The sequence below is a fragment of the Cannabis sativa genome, chromosome 2, assembly GCF_029168945.1.
Source record: "Cannabis sativa cultivar Pink pepper isolate KNU-18-1 chromosome 2, ASM2916894v1, whole genome shotgun sequence".
Lineage (NCBI taxonomy): Eukaryota > Viridiplantae > Streptophyta > Magnoliopsida > Rosales > Cannabaceae > Cannabis > Cannabis sativa.
The window spans coordinates 62,704,506-62,716,931 of NC_083602.1; the positions used below are offsets into that span (position 1 = coordinate 62,704,506).

General features: G+C 34.7%; 1 non-coding gene across 1 annotated transcript; it reads left to right on the forward strand.

Moving 5' to 3' along the window:
- The first annotated feature begins 8,950 nt into the window (after positions 1 to 8,950).
- Positions 8,951 to 9,057, forward strand: LOC133035223 (small nucleolar RNA R71). The gene has a single exon (XR_009686503.1). It is a non-coding gene; the product is annotated as a small nucleolar RNA R71 (small nucleolar RNA).
- Positions 9,058 to 12,426: the final 3,369 nt, after the last annotated feature.

Sequence of the window (12,426 nt, forward strand, 5' to 3'; positions counted from 1 at the left end):
AAGAAAAATATATATTTTGAAAATTATTTAAATTTAAGTTGAAAGATTAAATTTCAACCTAAAAACAATTTTCTATTTAATTAAGTGTCATGAAAAATCAATAAATATTTAAGTATCATGATGAAAATCAACTTAGATATTTAGATTCTTCAAGTTAATTAAATGTATTAAATTCAAGAAATAATAATTAAGTGTAGGGAAGGCTTAATTATTTATTTCTAGTTTAATACTAGGAAAAATATACTTAATAAAATTGTACCAAAATTAATTATTTAAATAATTAATTTCACAAAGTATAATATTTTCCTATTTAAATATTAGAAATAATAAGTAGTCTAGAAATTACTATTTAGAAAATATCTTATTTGACTAAGTATCTTTTCAAAAATTTGAAAATATCTAATTTAAGTTAGATAGAAAAATCTAAAACTTAAATAATTTCAAATTTAGATTTAATTAAATATCAAAAATTAAGTTGTAACCACTTAATTTGAAGATATCTTTTTAAAGTTAATATTTGAAAAGATATTAACCAAAAAATATCTAAAATATTCCATTTTAAGTTAATATTTGAAAAGATATTAACTTAAAAAATATCTTAAGAATCTTTAATAACTAATGCCTAGGATTCCTCAACTTGATTTAAAATTTAAATCAAATATTCAAATTTAAGTTAGATAAGAAAAATCAGTTGATACAACTAATTCATAACTTAAATAGGAATATTTAATTAAATAAGCTCCAGAAAGAATCTTAGTTAGTTAAAATTCTATATTTAATTAAATACAAGAAAAATACAAATAGTTTGTCTAGAAATAATATCTAAACTAAAAGTGTTTTTCTTAAAATTAATTTTAAAATATTAAAATGAAAATAAATTTCATATATTTTAAAAGTTAATTATGTTGCTAATTCAATTTTATTAGGTCAAACTAATATAATTAACCTAGTACAGTTATTTAATCAGGCAAATGGGCTTTCACAATTGGGGTAGTTCATGTGAGGGGGTGCTGGGTTCAGTATGTCGTACCCACTTCTATGGCTCCCAACTCTCACACAAGGCCCAAAAGAGAGGAATTTAACCTTAAAATAAATAACTGTTATTAATTGAATAGGTCCAATAACTAAATGGACCTAAATAAAATCTATCATGGTGTGACATTTTATTTAGCAACAACCTATATGCATCTATATAATAAAATAAACACATAGGCTCACACAGGCACACTTTGGATGGATCCTATCATGTTGCTAGGTCATACACAGATGAAAGAAGATTGTAAAATTTACCTGTTACAAATTATTAACTTGACCAAGGGAGCCATCAGATCATTAGATCTGGCAAAAAGTAACCATGGCTATTTGCAATCAAGTAATAATAGGTTTTAAAAACTTTCATACAAGCTAAAACCACATACTCCTGCAACAAGGTTAGCTGGATAGTTGGAAGTAGGATTTATTTAATTTTAAATAAATAATTTCGAAAAATAAATAATTAAATAATTTAAAAAAAAATAATTTAATGTATCGAAAAATAAATAAAAAAAATAAATATTTATTTCGAAAATAAAAAAAAATTAAATTTCGAGATTATTTAAAAAATATTTAAAATTAAACCTACTATTTTGAAAAATTAGGTTTCAACCAACCTAAATATCATTTCAAAAATTTGCTAACTACTTTTAAAAATTAAATGTTATTTTAAAAATAAAAATTAAATAAAAATAAGAAAAGATAAATGAAATATCTTTTCATATTTTAAATTTAATTTAAATAAATAAAATAACAAAATTTAAAAGTTAGCAAAATATCTTACATTTATTTAAAATTACATGATTATAAATATCTTATTTTAAATTTAAATAAGGTCAAAATATCTAAAAAAAATTTAAATTAAAAAAAATATATATAAAATCTGACCTTAAATTTAAAAAATAAGATAAGATATAATCAAATTTAAAAATAAGATAGATTTTTAAGCAAGAAAATAGATACTAATTCTATTCAAATTCAAATTACACTAATATCTTGAATTAAATTTAAAAAATATGAAATTAATTCAAAATGATAATTAGAATTGAATTAGGAATAGTAATAGTATATATACAAAACTATAAAAAAAATCGGAAGTTAATTCCATGAAAAAGCATGAAAAGTCGAAGAAAAACGAAAAAATTGTGAGATGTAAGGACAGTTTTCACGATCCCAGGAAAATTTCAGCACAGCCCCGATTTTTTCAAATCTTCAAAAATTCATAACTAATTCAAATAAAATCGAAATTGAGTTCTGTAAAAGGCTAACTTGCTTAATTTAGTCCATACTATCCAATAAAAATAATTCCAGAAACAGAATCGCAATTATTTTTCACGAAAATTTACAAACATCAATCAATCATCAAATAACACTCAATACAACATGATACCATACAAAAACAAACAAACAATCGTTTTAAAGTCCAAATTTCATGCAAGTAAATCAATTACCATGGCTCTGAGGCCAGTTGTTGGAAATTATTTTACTAGGATCTTAGATCTACTCACAAGTATGTTGTATAAACACCCTAAATATGAACTTTCTAAAACGATAAATTAAACACATATAAAGCTAAGAAAACCTTACATTGATGCAGCGGAATTAATGTCTCCTTCCACTCAGATCTCTAACCCTTGTATCCTTTCTGTAGCAGAGTATAATCAAGATCTGAGCCCGAATGTCCTTCTTCTTCAAGTTTGATCCTTCAGAGTCTTCCAATCTATGATTGAGTTACTGCTTGCTGTGTGTGGGCACTTACTCTTTCACTAGGGTCGAAAAAGATGAAGGAGAAAAGAGGAGAGAGGGTTTCGGCCAGGTATAGAAAGTGGGGAAGGCTCAGTTTTTCTGAAGAGAGAAATTTCTGTCAGAAAGGTTTTTGAAAAACTTGTGAATTGACTGAGCCATCACTTTCTATTTATAGGCAACTACTAGGTTTAGGTTAGGAATTATTTGGCATTAAAATAATGAAAATATTAATTTGAAAAACCAACTTAAGTGGTCGGCCATGGTGTAGTATTGGGCCTCACTTAATTTTGCAGTTTTACCAAATTTTATCTCTATTTTCTCAAAAACGCCAATTTTCCAATTCTAACCTTTTAAATGCCAAAACTAATTATTTAATAAATAAAATAGATTATTAAATAATATTGTCATTTAATTTAATTATTAATTAGACATATAAAGTCCATTAATAAATAAATAAACGTAGAAACTCTTTTCTTTACAATTTCACCCCTGCTTAGTGAAAATTCATAAAATTAGACATAGTCTAACTTTAGAATTATAATTGATCAATCACGAATCAATTGATGAGTCTTACAAGCAGAATGTTCTCAACTAGAATGGGGACCATGGATCTATATACTGAGCTTCCAATATGTGAACCAAATTTACCTAGTAAATTCCTACTTATTAATTCTTCGTTGAATCCACTCTTAGAACTTAGAATTGCACTCTCAGACTTATATAGAGCATATTGTATGTTCCACGATATCAATATACTATCTCATTTAACCATTGTTATAATCTTATTGTGATTTAAAGAACCTCTATATAGATGATCTACATCGAGATGGGATTTCTTTACCGTTCTCACCCCTCAATGTATTTTGCCCCTTAAAACACTTAGCTACCTGTAAATGGTGTTTAGTGATCTAATGATTAGACAGTTAAACAAGAGCTCATCCATTTACTTCTATTTGCTAAGCTCGAAGGGAATCATCACTTGACTTCTATACACCAGTAGAAGCTATAGATTCCATATTTATGTTCAACACTCACACTCAATCATACTATCATCTTCCCAAAATATACGTATCACCCTGACCCAAAAGTAGGCTTAACTAATAAATCAAAGAACATGAATAGCACTCCTGAGTTGAGCCCAAGCATATCAGGATTTAGATTCTTTTAATCTTAAGATCAACTACTGATATTGACTTGGAAAGATATGTGTAATGGTAAGTTTGTAATATCTTAACTTAGTTGCAATATCGGTCCAGTCCAATGTATACTCCATACATTCGAAACTAGTATACTTTACTAATATCCTGGAAAGAACATAACACTTACTCCAAGTGTAAGTATACATCATCGCTGATTATCACATTAGTGTAAATCCAATAACACTGATGAAACAGGGACCAAAACTTTTGATTCATATGATCACAATCACATTCCACTGTATTGACGATACTGTAATTATGAATAAACATATGATCTGGATGTAACTGATTTTGTTTGTGTGAATGTAATAAACATATTAAACCATTAGCATGTAAAATTCATGCAAACATCAATCACTTCAAATTTCTTATATTGATAACTAATCAGATTGTAAAGAGTTTTATTTAGGGCATAAAACCCAACACCATTAACTTTGAAAGTTGCTGGACTTTCACCTTTTAACTCCACCGCTCCATAAGGAAACACCTTGACCACCGTGAATGGTCCTGACCACCTTGACTTCAACTTTCCAGGAAACAGTTTCAGCCTTGAATTAAAGAGTAACACTTGCTGCCCTGGTTGAAACTCCTTCTGTACTAGACCTTGATCGTGCCACTTCTTAGTTCTCTCCTTGTATATTTTTGCGTTTTCATAGGCTTCGTTTCGAAACTCCTCCAGCTCATTCAGCTGTAACAGTCTTTTCTCCCCTGCAGCTTTTAGTTCCATGTTAAGAGTCTTCATAGCCCAAAAAGCTTTATGCTCTAACTCCACCGGTAGATGACAAGCCTTTCCAAACACCAACCGATATGGGGACATGCCAATCGGTGTTTTGAAAGCAGTTCTGTATGCCCACAATGCATCATCTAATTTTCTTGACCAATCTTTCCTTGATCTTTGCACTGTTTTCTCTAGAATCATCTTAATCTCCCGATTAGAAATTTCAGCTTGGCCATTACTTTGGGGATGGTATGGTAAAGCAGTTCGATGTCGGACACCATATCTTGAAAGAAGTGCTTCAAACTGCTTGTTACAAAAGTGACTCCCTTCATCGCTCACTATTGCTCGAGGAGTACCAAACCGAGTAAAGATGTTCTTTTGTAGGAAGCGGAGAACTGTCTTACCATCATTTTGAGGTGTAGCTGCAGCTTCGACCCATTTAGACACATAATCGACAGCCAAAAATGTACTGATTGCTAAAGGATGAAGGAAAAGGACCCATGAAGTCTATTCCCCACACATCAAACAATTCAACTTCTAAAATTCCTGTTAAAGGCATCTCGTTTCTTCTTGAGATATTACCTGTTCGTTGACAACGATCACATGCCTTTACAAAGGTAGTAGCATCCTTGAATAGTGTTGGCCAAAAGAATCCACTTTGCAACACCTTTGCAGCTGTTCTATTTCCACTAAAATGTCCTCCACATGGTAAAGCATGACAATGATTTAGGATAGAATACATCTCCTCTTCAGGCACACATCTCCTAATTATCTGATCAGCGCAGTGCTTGTAGAGGATTGGTTCTTCCCAATAGTAATGTTTCACCTCAGAAAAGAATTTCTTCAATTGTTGACGCGAAAGCTCAGGAGGAGTTATTTTTGCAGCCAAGAAATTAACATAGTCAGCGTACCACGGTACCATCAGGTTTTCCCTCACACTAAAGAGTTGTTCATCAGGAAATTGCTCATTTATCTGTACCTCCTTTGTATTCTGACTCTCTTCCAGCTCTAATCTTGACAAGTGGTCTGCTACCAGGTTTTCGGTGCCCTTTTTATCTTTTATCTCTAAGTCAAACTCTTGAAGTAGAAGTACCCACCGAATCAGTCTTGGTTTTGCATCCTTCTTGGTCATAAGGTATTTGATTGTTGAATGATCTGTGTAGACAATTACCTTATTTCCAATCAGGTAGGGTCGAAATTTGTCACAAGCAAACACTATTGCCAGCATTTCTTTCTCTGTAGTGGCGTAATTTAATTGAGCATCATTCACAGTTCTACTAGCATAGTAGATTGTGTGGAATACTCTGTCAACTCTTTGACCCAAGACCGCTCCAATGGCATAATCACTTGCGTCGCACATCAACTCAAACGGCAATTCCCAATTTGGTGAAGTTACTATCGGTGCTGTAATCAATCTCTCCTTTAAAATCTTGAAAGCTTTTAAACAATCTTCTCCAAACTCAAATGGAACACCATTGACAAGTAAGCTGGATAAAGGTTTTGAGATTTTGGAGAAGTCCTTGATAAATCTGCGGTAGAAGCCAGCATGTCCTAGGAAACTCCTCACTCCTTTTACAGAAACTGGAGGTGGCAAATTTTCTATTGTTGAAACTTTAGCCTTATCCACCTCAATTCCTGCCTTTGAAATTTTGTGCCCAAGAACAATTCCTTCTGTTACCATAAAGTGGCACTTCTTCCAGTTTAACACCAAGTTAGACTTCTCGCACCTTGTTAGCACTTTTTCCAAATTTTCCAAACAATGATCGAAGGAAGAACCAAAAACTGAGAAATCATCCATAAAAACTTCAATACAAGATTCAATCAAATCTGAAAAGATAGCCATCATACACCTTTGAAAAGTAGCAGGGGCGTTGCACAAGCCGAAGGGCATTCTTCTGAAAGCAAAGGTACCGTAGGGACATGTAAAAGTAGTCTTCTCCTGATCTTCAGGTGCTATAGCTATCTGGTGGTATCCAGAATATCCATCAAGAAAACAGTAATATTCTTGCCCCGCCAATCTGTCTAGCATTTGATCAATGAAGGGCAAAGGGAAGTGATCTTTTTGTGTTGCTTTGTTGAGTTTCCTGTAATCGATGCAGATCCTCCAACCAGTGACTGTTCTTGTAGGAATCAATTCATTCTTTTCATTCTTGATCACCGTCATCCCACCTTTCTTTGGGACCACTTGCACCGGGCTAACCCACTTACTATCTGAAATAGGATAAGCAACTCCAGCATCCAACCACTTAACTACTTCTTTTCTGACAACTTTTTTCATGGGTGGATTGAGTCTTCGTTGAGCGTCAATTGTTTGTTTGGCATTGTCTTCCATGAGAATTCGATGCATCACTGTTGAAGGACTGATTCCTTTGACATCACCTAGTGTCCAAGCGATGGCCTTATTATGAGCTCGGAGTACCCTCAGAAGTCTATCAGTTTCCACATCAGAGAGAGAAGCTGTAACAATAACTGGCAGCTTTTTATCTTGACCCAAAAATTCATACCTCAAGTGGCTAGGAAGCACCTTCAATTCAAGTTCTGGAGGCTTTTCAGTAGATGGATTTAGCTCTTTTGGAACTGCTCTCAATTCCTCAAAATATCTTCTGTTCAAGGGCCCATAGGAATCAAGCCACTTCACATAACCCATGACCTCTTGTCCCTCTTGCTCCGTCAATTCATCTTCAATTAGACTTAGTTCAAGAGGATCATCTAGAAGCTTTTTCTCACCCACCATTTCATCAATCAAGTCAATGAAGAAACAGTTATCACTTGCCTTTGGGTACGTCATAGCCTTTAGCACATTAAAGACCACTTCTTCTCCTTGGACTCTCAGCTTTAATTCACCCTTCTGAACATCGATCAAGGCTTGGCCAGTTGCCAAGAATGGTCTCCCAAGAATGATTGGGACATTGCTATCTTCTTCCATATCCAAAACGATGAAGTCAGCTGGAAAGATGAACTTGTCAACCTTAACTAACACATCCTCAATGACTCCTCTAGAATGGGCTAGTGATCGGTCCGCCAATTGGAGAGTTACTCTTGTTGGCTTTGCTTCACCCAGCTGCAATCTTTTAAACACCGATAGAGGCATCAAGTTAATGCTGGCTCCCAAGTCACAAAGTGCATTTATTCCCTCAATTCTCCCAATAGTACAAGGAATAGTGAAACTCCCTGGATCTCTGAGTTTGGGAGGGAGTTTCTTCTGTAGGATGGCGCTGCACTCTTCAGTTAGAGCCACTGTCTCATAATCCTCCATCTTTCTCTTCTTTGACAGGATTTCCTTCATAAACTTCACATAACTTGGCATCTGCTCTAAAGCTTCAGCAAAGGGAATGTTAATGTGAAGTCTTTTGAAAACTTCTAGGAATTTGGTGAACTGCTTGTCTAAGCTTGACTTTCTAAGCCTTTGAGGGTAAGGTATTTTCACATGGTGATCACTATTAATTGGTGGAGACTGCTGTGGTTGTGTTGGACTATCAGTAGCCTTCGTTGAAGTGGGTGTTGGGGTTGACATTGGTTGAGCTTCATTCTCCTTTTCTCCATTCACTAGTTGTGGCATTTCAGGACCATCATAATTTTTACCGCTTCTAAGGGTAATTGCTTTGCAGTTTTCTTTGGGGTTTACTTCAGTTGTGCTAGGCAAATTCCCTTGAGGACGAGTTGCTACTTGAGTTGCTAGTTGGCCCATCTGTGTCTGCAGGTCTTTGATTGAAGATCTAGTTTCAGTCATGAATTGAAGCAATAAATCTGTTTGCAAAGTAGAATTTCCACCAGAGGTTTGTTGCTAATTAAATTGTTGATTCTAATTCTGGTTCTGATTTCGTTGTTGATAGAACCCACTGTTTCTTCGGTTATTACCCTGGTTGAACCCATAATTGTTGTTGTTGTTCTGTGAATAGTTTCCAATGGCTTTAGCTTCATCCATTGGCAAATCATCCACATTAGCTTCTGAAAAGTGATGGCTTCCTCCACATAAATCACACACAACTTGGGCTTGTTTAGCTTGCAATGCAATTATCTTTGTCAATGCCTCAACCTGAGCTGTCAACTTTGTGATGGCATCCACCTCTAGCACACCAGCTACCCTCTTCTTTCAGTTGGCCACTGCTGATTATTTAGAGCCATCTCCTCCAATAGATCATACGCCTCATTAGCACTTTTTCTCATAAAGGCTCCACCAGCTGCTGCATCTATTAGAGTTCTAGTGTTTCCTACCAACCCATTGTAGAAATTGTGGACCAGCATCCACTTCTCTATACCATGATGAGGGCACTTTCTGATTAGATCTTTAAACCTCTCCCAAGCCTCATGGAGAGATTCATTGTCTTGTTGGCAAAAGTTATTGATTTCTCCTCTCAGCTTTGCAGACTTGGCTGGAGGAAAGAACTTTGACAAGAATTTCGTTGCCAGATCATTCCAGGTGGCAATAGAGTTTCGTGGCAAGGAGTTTAGCCAACTCTTGGCTCGTTCTCTGAGAGAGAATGGGAACAGTCTCAGTCGAATGGCATCATCACTAACTCCATTAACTTTAAAAGTTTCACAAAGTTCCATGAAGTTAGAGAGATGCAGGTTAGGATCTTCAGAAGGGAGGCCACCAAACTGAACTGAAGACTGCACCATTTGAAGTATGGCAGGTTTGATCTCAAAGTTATTTGCATCCACTGCCGGTGGCCTGATACATGACTGCACTCCCGTCAGAGTAGGGAGAATGTAATCTCTCAAGCTGCGGCCATTAGCTTGATCTTCTACTGCGCCACCATTATTACCGTTATTGCCTCCATTGTTTGCAGCATTAGCAGCCATGATTTCTGAAGTTTCAGCAGTTGCTGAAACTCCTTCTTGCCTCTTGTTCTTTCGGTTTCTCCTACAAGTTTTCTCGATTTCAGGATCAACTGGTAATATGACAGCTTGTCCTTGACGGCGCATACACTTATGATTCCTGAAATGGATCACGAAAATATTGCAAGAAAAAGGTTAGAAAAATCAGCAAGAGAAAATATACCAAAGTAGAAGTTAGTATAATTTGTGTAATATTAATCTTTAAACAATTCCCCGGCAACGGCGCCAAAAACTTGTTACGAATTTTATGGTTATTACGCAAGTGTACGCAATCAAGTAGTATCTCACGCAAGTGAGGTCGAACCACAGGGAATTGGATTAAGTACTACTGAACTATACTTATGATTCTATTCGGTAAAATAATAAGTTTGCAATTTGAAAGTAAATGACTCAGAAATTAAAGAGAAAATAAACGAAGATTAATCAAGATGAGAGATTAGGGAGGTGAATCCTGTTGATAAGCTACCTATGTTAATACCTAATTGCTATCCTTATCTCAATGTGAATGACAGATTATAAATTAACCTAACTCTTTTCAGATCTTTTAGGTTCTAAATAATATGTTCTCTAATTAACTTCTTAATTAAATCAACACAAAATCAGCATTAAGCAATAATCTATTAGTCACTGAGGCTATGTAAATACTTTCGTTTTACATCAAAACCTAGACTATCCAAATTTTAGCATTCTCAATTCTCACTTTTCAGATTTCAAATTGAGATCATTAAACATATAAAAGGTGATCAAGCTTGCACATGGAATTAAACACAAATAAAGATAGTATTCACACATAAGATGAAGGAATGGCAATTATTTATTAACTAGGCATAAACTTAAACAACAATCATCATCCTCCCTTATTGGGAAATTTATTTCATAATAACTCTAAAAACATCCATGATTAATTCAGAAATAAAAACAAACATAAAGAAGAATTAAAAGGGTAAAAGAAAGAAACTAGAAGGTGGTATCGCTCCGGGTCTTCAAGATAGCTTCCTCTCCACTTGCCTCCACTATTAGGTCTGTTTTTGCTTGATTCTGACCTTCAATGTCGTATTCCTTATATAGGGATGAGTGGTGTGCCTCCAATTGAGAGAAAAATCAAAATTAGGTCAAATCTGCGATTTTCGTACCTAGTCTCGACTAGCATTTAAGCTGGTCGCGACTACAGGCAAACCTCGAAAATCGAAGGTTCTGCCAAACCTCGAAGTCGCGACCAGGGTCGCGACCAGGAATAAGGGTCGTGACCTGGCTCAATGGAAGTCGCGACTACTGTAGCTTCTGGAGACGAATTTTTCCAATTTTTTTCCAGTTTATCCCAGTTTTTCGCCATTTGACTGAATTTGAACTTTAACACTCTGGGAACCTGAAATAATGAAAATCAAGCGTAAAACTGCTCCAAAAGACACCAATAGACGAGATAATGCTAACTTTAAAGACCCGAGACATAGGCTAATTATAACCTAACAACATCCGATGCTGGTAAACTTTGCCAATGTCCTGGAAAGGACATAACACTTATCTAAGGTGTAAGAATACCTATCGCTGATTATACCATGTCAGTCTAAATCCAGTGTTCTGACAAATCAGGGAATAAACTTTTGAACATATAATTAAGATTATATTCCACTGTGTTGACAACACTATAATCATTAACAAATTGATATGTTCTGGACTTAAATAGAATTCATACATTATGTACATATAATCATGAAACAAATCATGTGAACCATGCAACATTAAATGTTATTTCTGATCTATATTAATAAGTAAATCTGATTATATTGATATGAGTTTTATTTAGGGCATAAAACCCAACATAGGGTTAGGTGGCTGCCTTCTATGGTGACACCTAGCAAGATAATTCAGCAAGGATTTAGTTGAATTAACTCTTTTCAGTTAGGGAAAATTCAAGAAAAAGGAAAATTAGAAAGAAAAAAAAAAGACATTTCCCTTGAAAGCTCTCTCTCTCTCTCTCTCTCTCTCTCTCTCTCTCTCTCTCTCTCTCTCTCTCTCTCTCTCTCTCTCTCTCTCTCTCGTTCGGCTGATACAAAACCAGAGGAAAGGTCATCTTTTTCTCCTCAATTTTCTAGAATTAAGCTAAGGATTAAGTGTTCTTGAAGTGGAGGTAAACCCTAGAACCCATGAATTTGTATTTTGAAGCTTTTTCTTTAGTTGAGTATGTGATTTTGTGAAATGAGGGCTGTTAGGGTTAGGTTATGTTGTAATTCGAATTCTGGGCTTAGTTTGAGTTGAAGGTAGTTTCTAGCAGCTGGTTTTAATGTTTGATTTAGGTTTTGTGCAAGTTTGAGCATAGAAACCTTAACTTTGTTCTTTAATGGCATGTTTGTTTATATTGAGTTTTTGTGGGAAATACTAGTTGGATTATGTTGTATATGCATTGTATAGGTGTTCTGGAAGGTTTGGTTGCATTTGGTGGAGGATTGAGCAAGAAATTAAAAATTTGGGGTGAACTGGTGCAAACCGGCTAACCGGTTTTGGTAGGGTCCTCGAATGCTCTATTTTCTCAATTCTCGTCCATTTCAGTGCCGTAGTTGGGTGTTTCCCTATTTCCTGAGTTAGTGTAATCCCTAGAGAATATAACAGAACCTAGAATTGTAGGTTCGGGTTTCCCAAGATTAGGGTTTCGATCATGTGATTTACCTAGTTTTATTATGTGATTAGGGCATCCATCTAGCATGAGACTTTCCGTTCAGGTCGGCCAGCACACTTGAATCTGGAAAGAAGGTAAGAACTGCATATAATGTGTGATATTAAATATCTGAGTGTGTGTATATGTTATGTGTATATGCATGCTTTAAATATTAAGTGCACTACCAACACTTGTACAGTTATGGTACAGAGTGCATCGATATAGTGAATATTGTTTAT